At 35.8% G+C, this 11147-nt stretch overlaps 1 long non-coding RNA gene across 1 annotated transcript in view; it reads right to left on the reverse strand.

Annotated features, from left to right (window-relative positions):
* LOC134742872 (uncharacterized) overlaps window positions 1-11147 on the reverse strand; it is a 219763-nt gene that overhangs the window by 158885 nt on the left and 49731 nt on the right. The gene's annotated exons all lie outside the window — the stretch shown is intronic.

Genomic DNA, 11147 nt, shown 5'->3' on the forward strand with positions numbered 1-11147 from the left:
ATACAAGTGCGGAAAAGAGGAAATTCGAAACGAGTGGCGAATTACCTATTCGCACGTGTATCGTACAACGTTTTACAGTACATATGGCCCTTTAAACTTTCGACACGAAAAGTGCTATAAGAAAGTAGCACCATATGTACTGTAAAATAAAAACTAGAAAAATATTTTTTTAGGGTAAGCCCATACACAATTTTTTTTTACGCTTTAACACAATGGTGTGGGTTACCGTTCGATAGGTCTTTTAAAACGAATAAGGGTCTCCAACAACCATTTTTTGACAGTGAATATTTTCGGAAATAATCGCTCCGAAGGAAAAAAACTACGTGTCCCAAGCCCCCCCCCCCCCCCCTCTAACTTTTGAACCATGGTTCCACAATTCAACCCTACACTGGCATGGCCCGACATGCTCTTGGCCGATATTTTTAACCGACTTCAAGATTTCAAAAGGAGGAGGTTCTCAATTCGGTTGTATGTATATATTTTTTTTATGTTTGTTACTCCATAACTCCGTCATTTCTGGACCGATTTTGAAAATTCTTTTTTTGTTTGTAAGTATATATATACAGATTGGTCCCGTTTTTGTCAAAACTCAGTTCTGATGATGGGATCCATGAGGAATCGAGGGAACTCCTCGAATGTTTAGGGCATACATATAGTGATTTTAGTATTTTCATCAAGAAATCAAGCATTTACATTTAAAAAAGTGACATTTGATGAAGTGGAACTGCTGATGATGATCAGAATGGAACTCTTCAATGACGCATAGTTCACGTTTGGCGATTTGCCCTCTTCGTTATGTTTGTTCAGAAAGTTAGCTTTTCAAGACACATTTTTGTCAAGCTCGAGTTCTGATGATGGGATCCATGAGGAACCGAGGGAACTCCTCAAATGTCAAAGGCTCCTCAAATGTGATTTTTGTATTTTCATCTACAAATCCAGCATTTACATTTAAGTGTGTGACATTGTGACAAAAATGACATTTGATGAAGTGGAACTGCTGATGATGATCAGAATGGAACTCTTTAACGATACATGGTTCACGTTTGGCGATTTATTCTCTTCGTTATGGACCCAGACCCAAACTTGGACCCGGTCTCAGACCTGAGTCTGGACATGGACCTCAACTCGGTCCCGGACCCGGACCGAACTCCGACCCGGACTTGAATCCGGACCCCGACTCGGACCCGGACCCAGATCGATCTCGGACCCAAACTTGGACCCGGACAGCCGGACATGGATCCGGACTCGTATCTGGACATGGTCTTAAACCTGAACTTGAACCTGGACCCAGACTAAGACCCGGACCCAGATCCGAACCCAGACTCGGACCCGGAAACGCTACAAGAAAAGTGGTTTAGGTGGGTGGGTGGCTTTGAACTGCGATCCTCGCAGAACCGAACTGCTATCAGAAAAGTGGGTTAGGTTAGGTTAGAACTGTGACCCTTACAGAAACGAAATCCTATCAGAACTTGGGTTAGGTTAGGTTAGAACTGCGACCCTTACAGAAACGAAATGCTACTAGAAAGTGGGTGGTTTTACCTCCTTTTTTACATAATTAGACAAAAGGTGCTGTCTTTTTCATTTCATTGTCTGGAATCTAAGAGTGCACCATCAACAATAATGTAACCTTTCAACGGCATCCCCCATTGAAGTCGGTTTTTATTTCTTAAAAATTATTATTATAACTACGAAGCGAGCCTACAATGCATTAAAAGTGCAGTACAATAATGCATTCAGAATGCTGTTGGGCTTACCTAGTAGATGTAGTGCGTCTGGCATGTTTTGCGAAGCTAGAACAGACGGTTTTCCGGCAATCATGCGCAAGAAAATAGTCTCTACTAGGTCGAGTTAGAAGCAGTCCCAACAGTAATCTGAATGTTATTGCTGACAAATATGATAGCCCAAGGGGTAGCGACTAGCCCGTATTAAAAATTAAATGTGTATATATATATATATATATAGTTAAGTACTAATGTTAAAATCGAATGTACTTATTAAAACTAACCTTTAGCTTTAAGTTTAATTTATTTGTTTTGTTGTCATTTGTTACTAACAACTATGAAGTCTCTTATTCGAAATAAAGATATTTTATTATTATTATTTATTTATTATATTTGAAATCAATAATATGTTTAAATTTCTTTTGTTTTGAAATAAAACGAAACAAAAGAAATGCAACTCTGTTCCACTACCATACGGGTAGGGCAGGACCGTGGGCCTTGCGAGGATAACAGATGTACACACAGTTTATAATATATTATTACTTCAGTATATATTGCATTTTCCTTGTTGTAGCTTCCTAGCCGCCGCTGGGCTTGTGCGCTGGATGATGCGCTTGCAGCTAATTATTGAAAAATACTACATGCAGGACGTTCCGCCCCCGCAAAACATCGTTACCGCACCTCCGCCCTACTAAACCAATACGAGCATTCATTATCATTATATTGTAAATGTACGACTTCTAATATAGGTACATATAATTAATGCATCGGTTCCTGGTCTAACTAGTAAAAGTAAAGTTTTTAGGGGTAATAATAGAGTTGGTAGGTTCAGTCAAGTGTAAAAATAAGGGACTGGACATTTGACCCTTTCCTCGATAAAAGCCTTTCAATGGGCGTTCCTTTAAGATGGCTAATCCAGAAAGAGATTTGCCATTTCGAACTGCTAGCCCATTCATGTCACTATCCCTGACCAAAAACTTACCAAACAATAAAGCTAGACTAGCCCTTTATAAGAGTTAACAATTTAAGTAGTGCTTTTTCCCTTATTATTTTAGCCAAATTTTGTAAGTAGCCAGTATTGATTGATATACATATGGAACCTTTTGCAATCTCTAGTAAAATAGACTGACAAATCCGAGTACATCATTATAGTATATAGACGATCGTTCGCTATCGGATGCAAAGTAATGTGTGCTTTATGAACAAGGTAAATGGTTTAAATTAGCACGCTTATATTCTAAAAGTTTCCCTTTTATAAGGCTAGCTATTATAAGCAACATGCTTGTATTGGTGAGCGGATTATAAGGGTTTTGTAAGAATATTTGAATAGATAAGGTACCGCTTAATCATATGGGTTAGCGCTTAGACAAGGGCTTTAAAAGCAAAATGAAAGGGTTTTGTCGGGCAAAGGGTATGGTGAGTTAAGCCTTATCAAAACCCATACAAAACCTTTTATAAGGGATATCGGGCTGGTCCCTGGTAAAAATATGGGTGCACTATAACTTAAAAAATATGTCCCGTACCTCTTATGTCGGATAATTAAGAACTACTAACTATTATTTTTGAGTAAGTTGTATGAACCGATATTTTTACACTTGACTTGCATTTTTTTATATGACCTATGGCATTAAAAGCGTTATTCAAAGGGTAATTATTTTGAAAGTCATAATCTCATAATGATATCGTGAATGATAGTCGAAATAAAATAATATGAGAAAAAATATGTATTTATTAACCTTCTTACTCTCTTACCAAGTGACTTCCTCAGAACTTATTGGGTGTTTATCAGTTAGCCACTAGTACACAAATAGCCAAGCGAATATCTGGCGAACGCGACGTTATCGCTTGGTGCAACCAAGGGCATTAGATACCTAAGCACTTGCCTGCCCCACTCCCCAGTTATAACACCTCGCTCGCTCCATCTACGGACAAGTGAAACAAGAATCTCAATATTTCGTAAAAACTTTTTGGGAAATATAAAGGTAAAAATGTCTTCGTTTCATGCCTTATTGTACAATTTTAGAAGAATCTTAATATATTAACTGCTTAGATGTGTTCTTCATGCTTCCTTTGACGTAGGCAGGCAGGTAGGTAAACAGGTTGTAGGTATTACTTATAGTTTAAATTCAGATGAACAGAACCGCGTCGGGTCGGGAGGATCATTTAACCAAAATCTGATGTTGAACATTTAGCCATGGCTGCTAGTCATGTAAAAATGTATTATAAATGTTATTTTTGATGAAAAATAAGCTGCAATAATAGCAAAACATACATATAAATAAGGAAAATAGTTACAACAAATACGAGTTAACAGATGTTATTACCATGATAATTACATAGTAATTCGACTTTTCATATGTTAGCTTGTAATTTTTACGGTTAATCACCATGTTACAATATGTTGATTTTTGAGAATAATAATATTTTCTTTTATTTTTGTTAGTATATTGGTATATACCTATATGTAGGTACTCGTGTGTGTATCTTTGTAATTAATTAAAACTGCGTTCTTAAATTTGTGGGGTTTATTATTTTTAATAATTTAAAACATTTAAATTGGTGATTAAATGTGTACAAGTTGGTTAACTCTAAAACACCCCCCTGGTTAATACTGTCCTATAGTGTGGATACTATTAGCCAAATTCCATTTTTTTATTTCTAAAAGCACAATAATGTCAAAACTATACGGAAAATTAAAATTAAGTACTTGAAACAATAGCCAATTAAATAGTCTATCGATGATTGTTCGCAATAATTTATTTTAATTTATAATTTGCGAATAATGACCGCTTGAAAAAAAGGGATCTTTAACTGATGAACAAGTCAAAAACCTACGAAAAATATTTAATACAATATTTTGACCAAATTATATATATACATAATAAGCCTATATACAGGTTAATTAATGAACGTTGTCTGGAAGAGATCGCTCTTAATCGATAAGACCGCCTGTTGTTGTTACCTCTAGCCTCTATCCAATTGTCTGTACACGTATTGTAAACTGTGCAGTGAGGTATTGTATTGTAATGCTTGTGATGATGACACAAGACTGTGACGTTTTGCATAGGCATAGTTTTAATGCCCTTTCTATCTCTATTAACAACTTACTAACAACTATGAACTTAAACAGTTATAACTTTAATATTTTATTATATGTATACTAGTAAAACTGTACACAGCGTATGTAAGTATACATAGTAAGAGCTTATTCATTATTTAGGGGGTGGTGCAAAGACAATATCTTCTTGGTTCGGGACGTCTTTTAGGTTTTCATTTACATGCTTAGTGATCCATAGCATGGCGTATAACATCCCGATCGCAATCAAGAATCTGCAATAGAATAGGCATGTGTAACTCATGTGTAAGTAATAATAATCATCATTCAATTCGTTAATTTCTTGGCAGTGTCGGTATTTTGTCTAGAAGTCTTTTAGAAATCGATTTTCGCTTTTGTCATCTCGGATATGGGTATATTTGGTATCAATGCATTCAGTATAATATCCTGAACACAAATATATGCTTATATGAGACAAGCGCGAAAATAGTGGGGGTAGTATATATCTATGACGTCTTAAAGTCAGCGGTACAAAGATAATTAGTTTTTTCATTTAAAGATATATAGTGTGTCAGAAAGGGCTTTGTGAGTAGATTACAAATATAATTATCATACTAAAAATATGTCACCACTTGGTCTAACAAATTAGAAGAAAACGTCCAAAAATTTACAATGCAGTTGATTTTGAATCCTCTATATAATTTCCAAAAATAATTAACCAGAAATATTAAAAAATAAAAGAAGTACATCTATTTGAATAACAGTATAACTTTCTGTTATTAAACTACTAAAATATTTATTTTTTCATCACACTCGCTCAGTAAATGTATCGCAAGTCTCATGAAAAACATTGTGTGTAACTCGGGGCGTAATAATATTGTAAACTCGAGTTATAAATCACGCCGGCAAGCCTTCGCGATTTAATTATACTTTCGTTTGCAATATTTAACTTACGTCCCGTGTACACAATGTACTATTTTTCACTTAACGTACCATGTTAGGTATTAAATTTAAGCATTACAAAATTTACAAATATATAAAATACTAACATTTCCACTACTTGACAGTTTTAAAAAATTTGGCGTTTTCTAAAAATTTGTTGGATAAAGTATTAAAAAAACAACAACAAGTAGTGTGTCATCTACTGACAAAGCCCTTTCTTTTCATACCCCACATTTATTTATTTATTATTTCAAATAACAAATTGTACCTTACAGCTAATGCCAAAGCGGCACAAATTGAAATACATTAACAACATAAACAACACATGGTACGTTTTCAGTGAAAAAGAAAGTATTTTATTAGTCTACTGTAACAGAAAATTATACTGTTATTAAACTTGATGTACTTTTCTTATTTTTGGATATATCTGATTAATTTTTTTTAGACATTATAATATAGAGGATATCCACAGTCATTTGGTATAAAGTTTGAAACAATCTATTCAGTAATTTTAAATTTAGAGCAGTTCCAAGTCAACACGACAGTCAGATCTACAGAGACAATTCTAGTCTTGTATTGTAGCAATTTTAGTCTATTTTAAAAACGTCTTGAGAATGTACTATCAAAATCCGGCCCTTGAGGGTTATAAATTATAACCCTCAAGGGCCAGATTTTGATTTGATTATAACTTATAATCGCCCAAATCTAAAAACATTACCGAAATTTTCGCGGTTTTTTCTAAGTTGCGTTCGGCGCTCGAGGTCACAAACTTGGATTATTTATTGGGCCAACATTGAAACAAGTCAGCAAAAAATCAGAACTACCGGATTTGACGCAAAGGAACCCCGTACTTTGAGGCGACAAAATTACTGGATTATAAGAGATTTATTTCACAATAAATCAATGTGGAATTGTTTTTTAAGAATTTATCAAATAAGAAAACTAACTTCAAATAAGTAATTATTTAAAATACAAGCGTTAAATACACTTACTGGTCAAACATAGCTATTCCTTTAACTATAGGCCTGTCGAACGTTATTGTCAATAATTCGGTGTAAAATGGTGTGTTGGTTACTGTTTCTGATTGCTTTTGTAGGCTTTCTAACAATAGAGATGAAATCACAGCATAATGAAAATAAATATTTATAACTTGTAAACGCTGTGAAGGGTTCTGTTACGGAGTAGAATAACTCTCGTTGTAATTAATGCATGTTATTGTTAAATAGTTATTTGTTACGTAAGGAGAGCATTTTTAAGCTTTTAAGGAGAGCAAAAGCTTGGAAAGCCAACTGCACATGTTGGGAATTGCCTTTTTGCTCGTACCTAATTATACAACCCAACGTTTTACAGCGCATTATGCAAGGAAATAAAAAAGATGTACCTACTTAAACCTTCTTAACTTTAAAGAAGCATTAAATAATGAGTATAGGAACAGTCAGTTGCAGAGAAAAGGGGTACCTGTTCACTGTATAGAAATGTGTATGCAAAGGTGCAACGCTAATAGTAGGTATATATTGCTGACTGCAATGTAGCTACTAACCCTGGCTTTAAAGTCTGAATTTACTATCGCTAGTAGTCTGAATGTTGCTTTTGGTATAATCTATGGATGTAGAACCGTGTATGTTTACGATTTTCGTTTTCCTGATTTTTAAGATACCCTAAAATGCGTTAATGGCACGGAGAACAATCAACAATCATATCAAAGCTTTCCATATCATATAGATAGGTAGTAGCGTCGTCGTGTAAACAACGAATGTGTTTCAATGATAAACATACTTATCTAAAGAACTCGTACTTACCTATAATATCACAGTTAAATTTTTCTTACTTATTTCGCTGGCTTAGCGACCCGACCATTTTCTTAATTTTTCTTGGCTTCTAAAAATTTCGTCGCGAATTTTATAATTCCAGGTGCCTGCCTTCCTTTTGTGACAGACTATCAGTGTTATTATATAAATAATATATAAGAGCTACGAGCTTTCAAAAACATGCTCGCAATCTTATTTAGCTCCTATACCTAACTCTTACAGTAATTAAAAAACGAAAAAAGGTAAAAGAAGGGGTAAGCTGTAATTAATAGTATCTACCTACCTATCTTATACATTTAAACGAGCAATTCAATATATATTTATATATTTTAAGGAGGAGGATCTATTTCGGAAACGGCTATAACGATTTCGATGAAATTTGCCATATGGGGGTTTTCGGGGGCAAAAATCGATCTAGATTATCTTTGGGAAAACGTGCATTTTTGAGTTTTCTGTGTTTTCCGAGCAAAGCTCGGTTCGGTCTCCCATGATATTATGTTGTGTAAAACATTTTACAGTACATATGGTGCTACTTTACCGCACTAGTGCGATAATTAGCACATTGCGTAACTATGTCGAAAATTTAAAGGGCCATATGTACTGTAAAACATTGTACGATACATGTGCGAATAGGTAATTCGCAACTCGTGTCGATTTAAAACACTCTTCGGTCGTGTTTAATTTATCGCTACTCGTTGCAAATTTCCTATTTTTCGCACTTGTATCGTAATATACTATTTAATTTTTCATGCTCTGAAAGTGGGTGATTATCGTTCTATGAAGTGTGCAGAAAGTGATACGTTTCTGTTCTGGAGCATTTATATTTTCCAAGTACGACGTTTTCTTCATTTTTTCCGGTAAGTAATTAAAATATGGTTTTGAATGGATTTGTTGTACAATTTTCATTCTGATATTTAACTCCCCATTCCTTAAATAACGATACTTTTACCTAAATGGTTAATTGAAAGTACCCTCAAGAAATAGGTACAATTTTTTTTACTTAGGCATGTTTTTCAATATATATATATTACTTTCCTCGTATTCAAAATGAAAAGTAGTTATTAACTCGGGTGAAAGGCACCGTTTCAGTCTCGGACTATTGGCGCTCTTATTACTTTCGAGCGCCAAACTACCTCGACTGAAATGAGTGCCTATCATTTCAGAGACGAAAATCAAAGGTTAATAGTAAAGTAGCAGTTTATACATCTAATCGTATATGGTAAGTAATTCGAGTATTACCTAATACGTACCTAGTGTAAAATTCAATGTAAAACCATTTCAGTTCTAGTAGTTAAATAATAGGTACTTATTAACTCTGTGTGAACTTGTTAGATTGCATTGTTTCGATCATTCCAATGCGCATTTATGTACTCGTACGTACCTAACTTGATGATAATCACAAACCTACAATCAATAGTTTTTTTTTCCATATATGACAGACATCTATGAGCCGATGATTTTTAGAGTTCCGTGGTTAACTAGGAACTCATATAGTGTCGCCACTCGCCATCTCCGCCTGTCCATCCGTAGCTTATCTCAGTAATCGTTAGTAAGGACCTACTAAAAAGCTGTTATTTGGCATGGGAACTACGAGTAAGTTTATATCAAACACGCCGGCAATGTGGTAAAAACGGACTAAACGCCTAAAATCTCAAAAATCTGTCGTTAGTTCTTTTAGTTTCAAAAGCGCTGGTGGCCTAGCGGTAAGAGCGTGCGACTTGTAATCCGGAGGTCGCGGGTTCAAACCCCGGCTCGTACCAATGAGTTTTTCGGAACTTATGTACGAAATATCATTTGATATTTACCAGTCGCTTTTCGGTGAAGGAAAACATCGTGAGGAAACCGGACTAATCCTAACAAGGCTTAGTTTCCCCTCTGGGTTAGAAGGTCAGATGGCAGTCGCTTTCGTAAAAACTAGTGCCCACGCCAATTCTTGGGATTAGTTGCCAAGCAGACCCCAGGCTCCCATGAGCCGTGACAAAAATGCCGGGACAACGCGAGGAAGATGATGATGAATTCTTTTAGTTTCAAAATTTCGATGATTTATAAACGCAATATCGACTTAACCGCCTCCACATGTGTCGTTTAATTAGTTATAAAATGTAATTATCTCAAACCGCACTCTTTCGCTTCCGCACCTCAAACAAATCGCATTAAAGTATCAATAAGCGACAACATGTCGCATACGTCGCAGTACGTTACTACGAAATAAATTACCCTCATCGTAGATTTAGTGCGACAAAGAACTAAGCAGAAAAACGCTGATAATTTCAAAACTTTAAAAGGTATAGTGTTTTTTTTAACTGATATACAAGTTATAAACACTTTTACAGGTTCACAGTAATAAATTGAACTTTTTACTTACAAATTCACTTCCAACAACCAATACAAATTTCAAATATTTCCAGCTCATTTTCTCGGTTTTTAACTGATTGTCGCTTGATCGCTTATTCCATAAGTTCCATAAAGGATGACTCACGGTTAGACCGGGCCGTGAGCTTCCGGCGCTTACTTTTCTATGACATGACAGGTGATCACGTGATGCTTTCCATAGAAAACGAAGCTCCGGAAGCTCCGGCCCGGTCACTGCCCGGTCTAACGTGAGTCTTCCTTAACGCTATAAAATTATACTTGAAGTGGATTTAACTTTATCACGCACCGGAATAGGGCTGCCCAAAAATATAAGGATTTTAAAAACCATTTCTCGAAGACGTTAATATTTGTATTCATTTTAATTTGCGATTTTAACATGTCTAAAAACCACCACTGTTTTTTTTCATATGAAAGCCTGTTGCTTCTATATGAAAAAAAAACTGAATCCAAATCGGTTCTCCCGTTTTAGAGCTAAAGTACCACAGACAGACACACATAGGTACACACAGCGGTCAAATTTATAACACCCTCTTTTTGCGTCGGGAGTTAAAAACTAGCTATTAATATGGGGAGGGGGCATTAAAGCCTGTTACGCCACGGAATTAATAACCGCTAGGTGGGTTAGGTGGTATATGACCGCTAGTTGGCGCAAGCGCGAACAGGCGTCCGTTCCGTAGCGGTGCGCGGCAACTACTATATGGCTAGCAAATGGCTAGACACCAAAATTGGTGTGGGCCGCATGTACTTGTAGCGACACGATGAAATCGCGGAGTGAGAGGCGGAAATCGCCTGGTTACGCTCTCATTTTAAAACGAGTAGCTATGTAGTTTGCTCTGAAACTTTATACTTACAATAGGATAAGTAATAGCAATAGGATAAGTAATATTCTATGTCTGTAATTAGTTATATTCCATAGTTAAAAACTTTCAGCTAATTTAAGTTTTTCATACGAAACTTGTTTTTGCTCTATTTCGTTTGTTTTATAAACTGGAGTTATATTAACTAATTACAGACCTAGATATCCCCTCGAGCGGTAAAGCAATATTTTAAATTTTCGCGCCAATGCGGCATATTTTCCATATTAAAAATGGCGGCCCGCCGCACGCGCGGTTGTCAGAGTCCGTCCCATTCGAGGTAGCTTGCCGCCCGAGGGGTTAAACCTACTGTCATTGTATGTGCAAAGTTTCATTACAATCCAACACGTAATTTTAAAATGAGAACGAAACTCCGTTTGTATGGGAAGGTGAA

This window comes from Cydia strobilella, chromosome 1, assembly GCF_947568885.1.
Source record: "Cydia strobilella chromosome 1, ilCydStro3.1, whole genome shotgun sequence".
Classification (NCBI taxonomy): domain Eukaryota; kingdom Metazoa; phylum Arthropoda; class Insecta; order Lepidoptera; family Tortricidae; genus Cydia; species Cydia strobilella.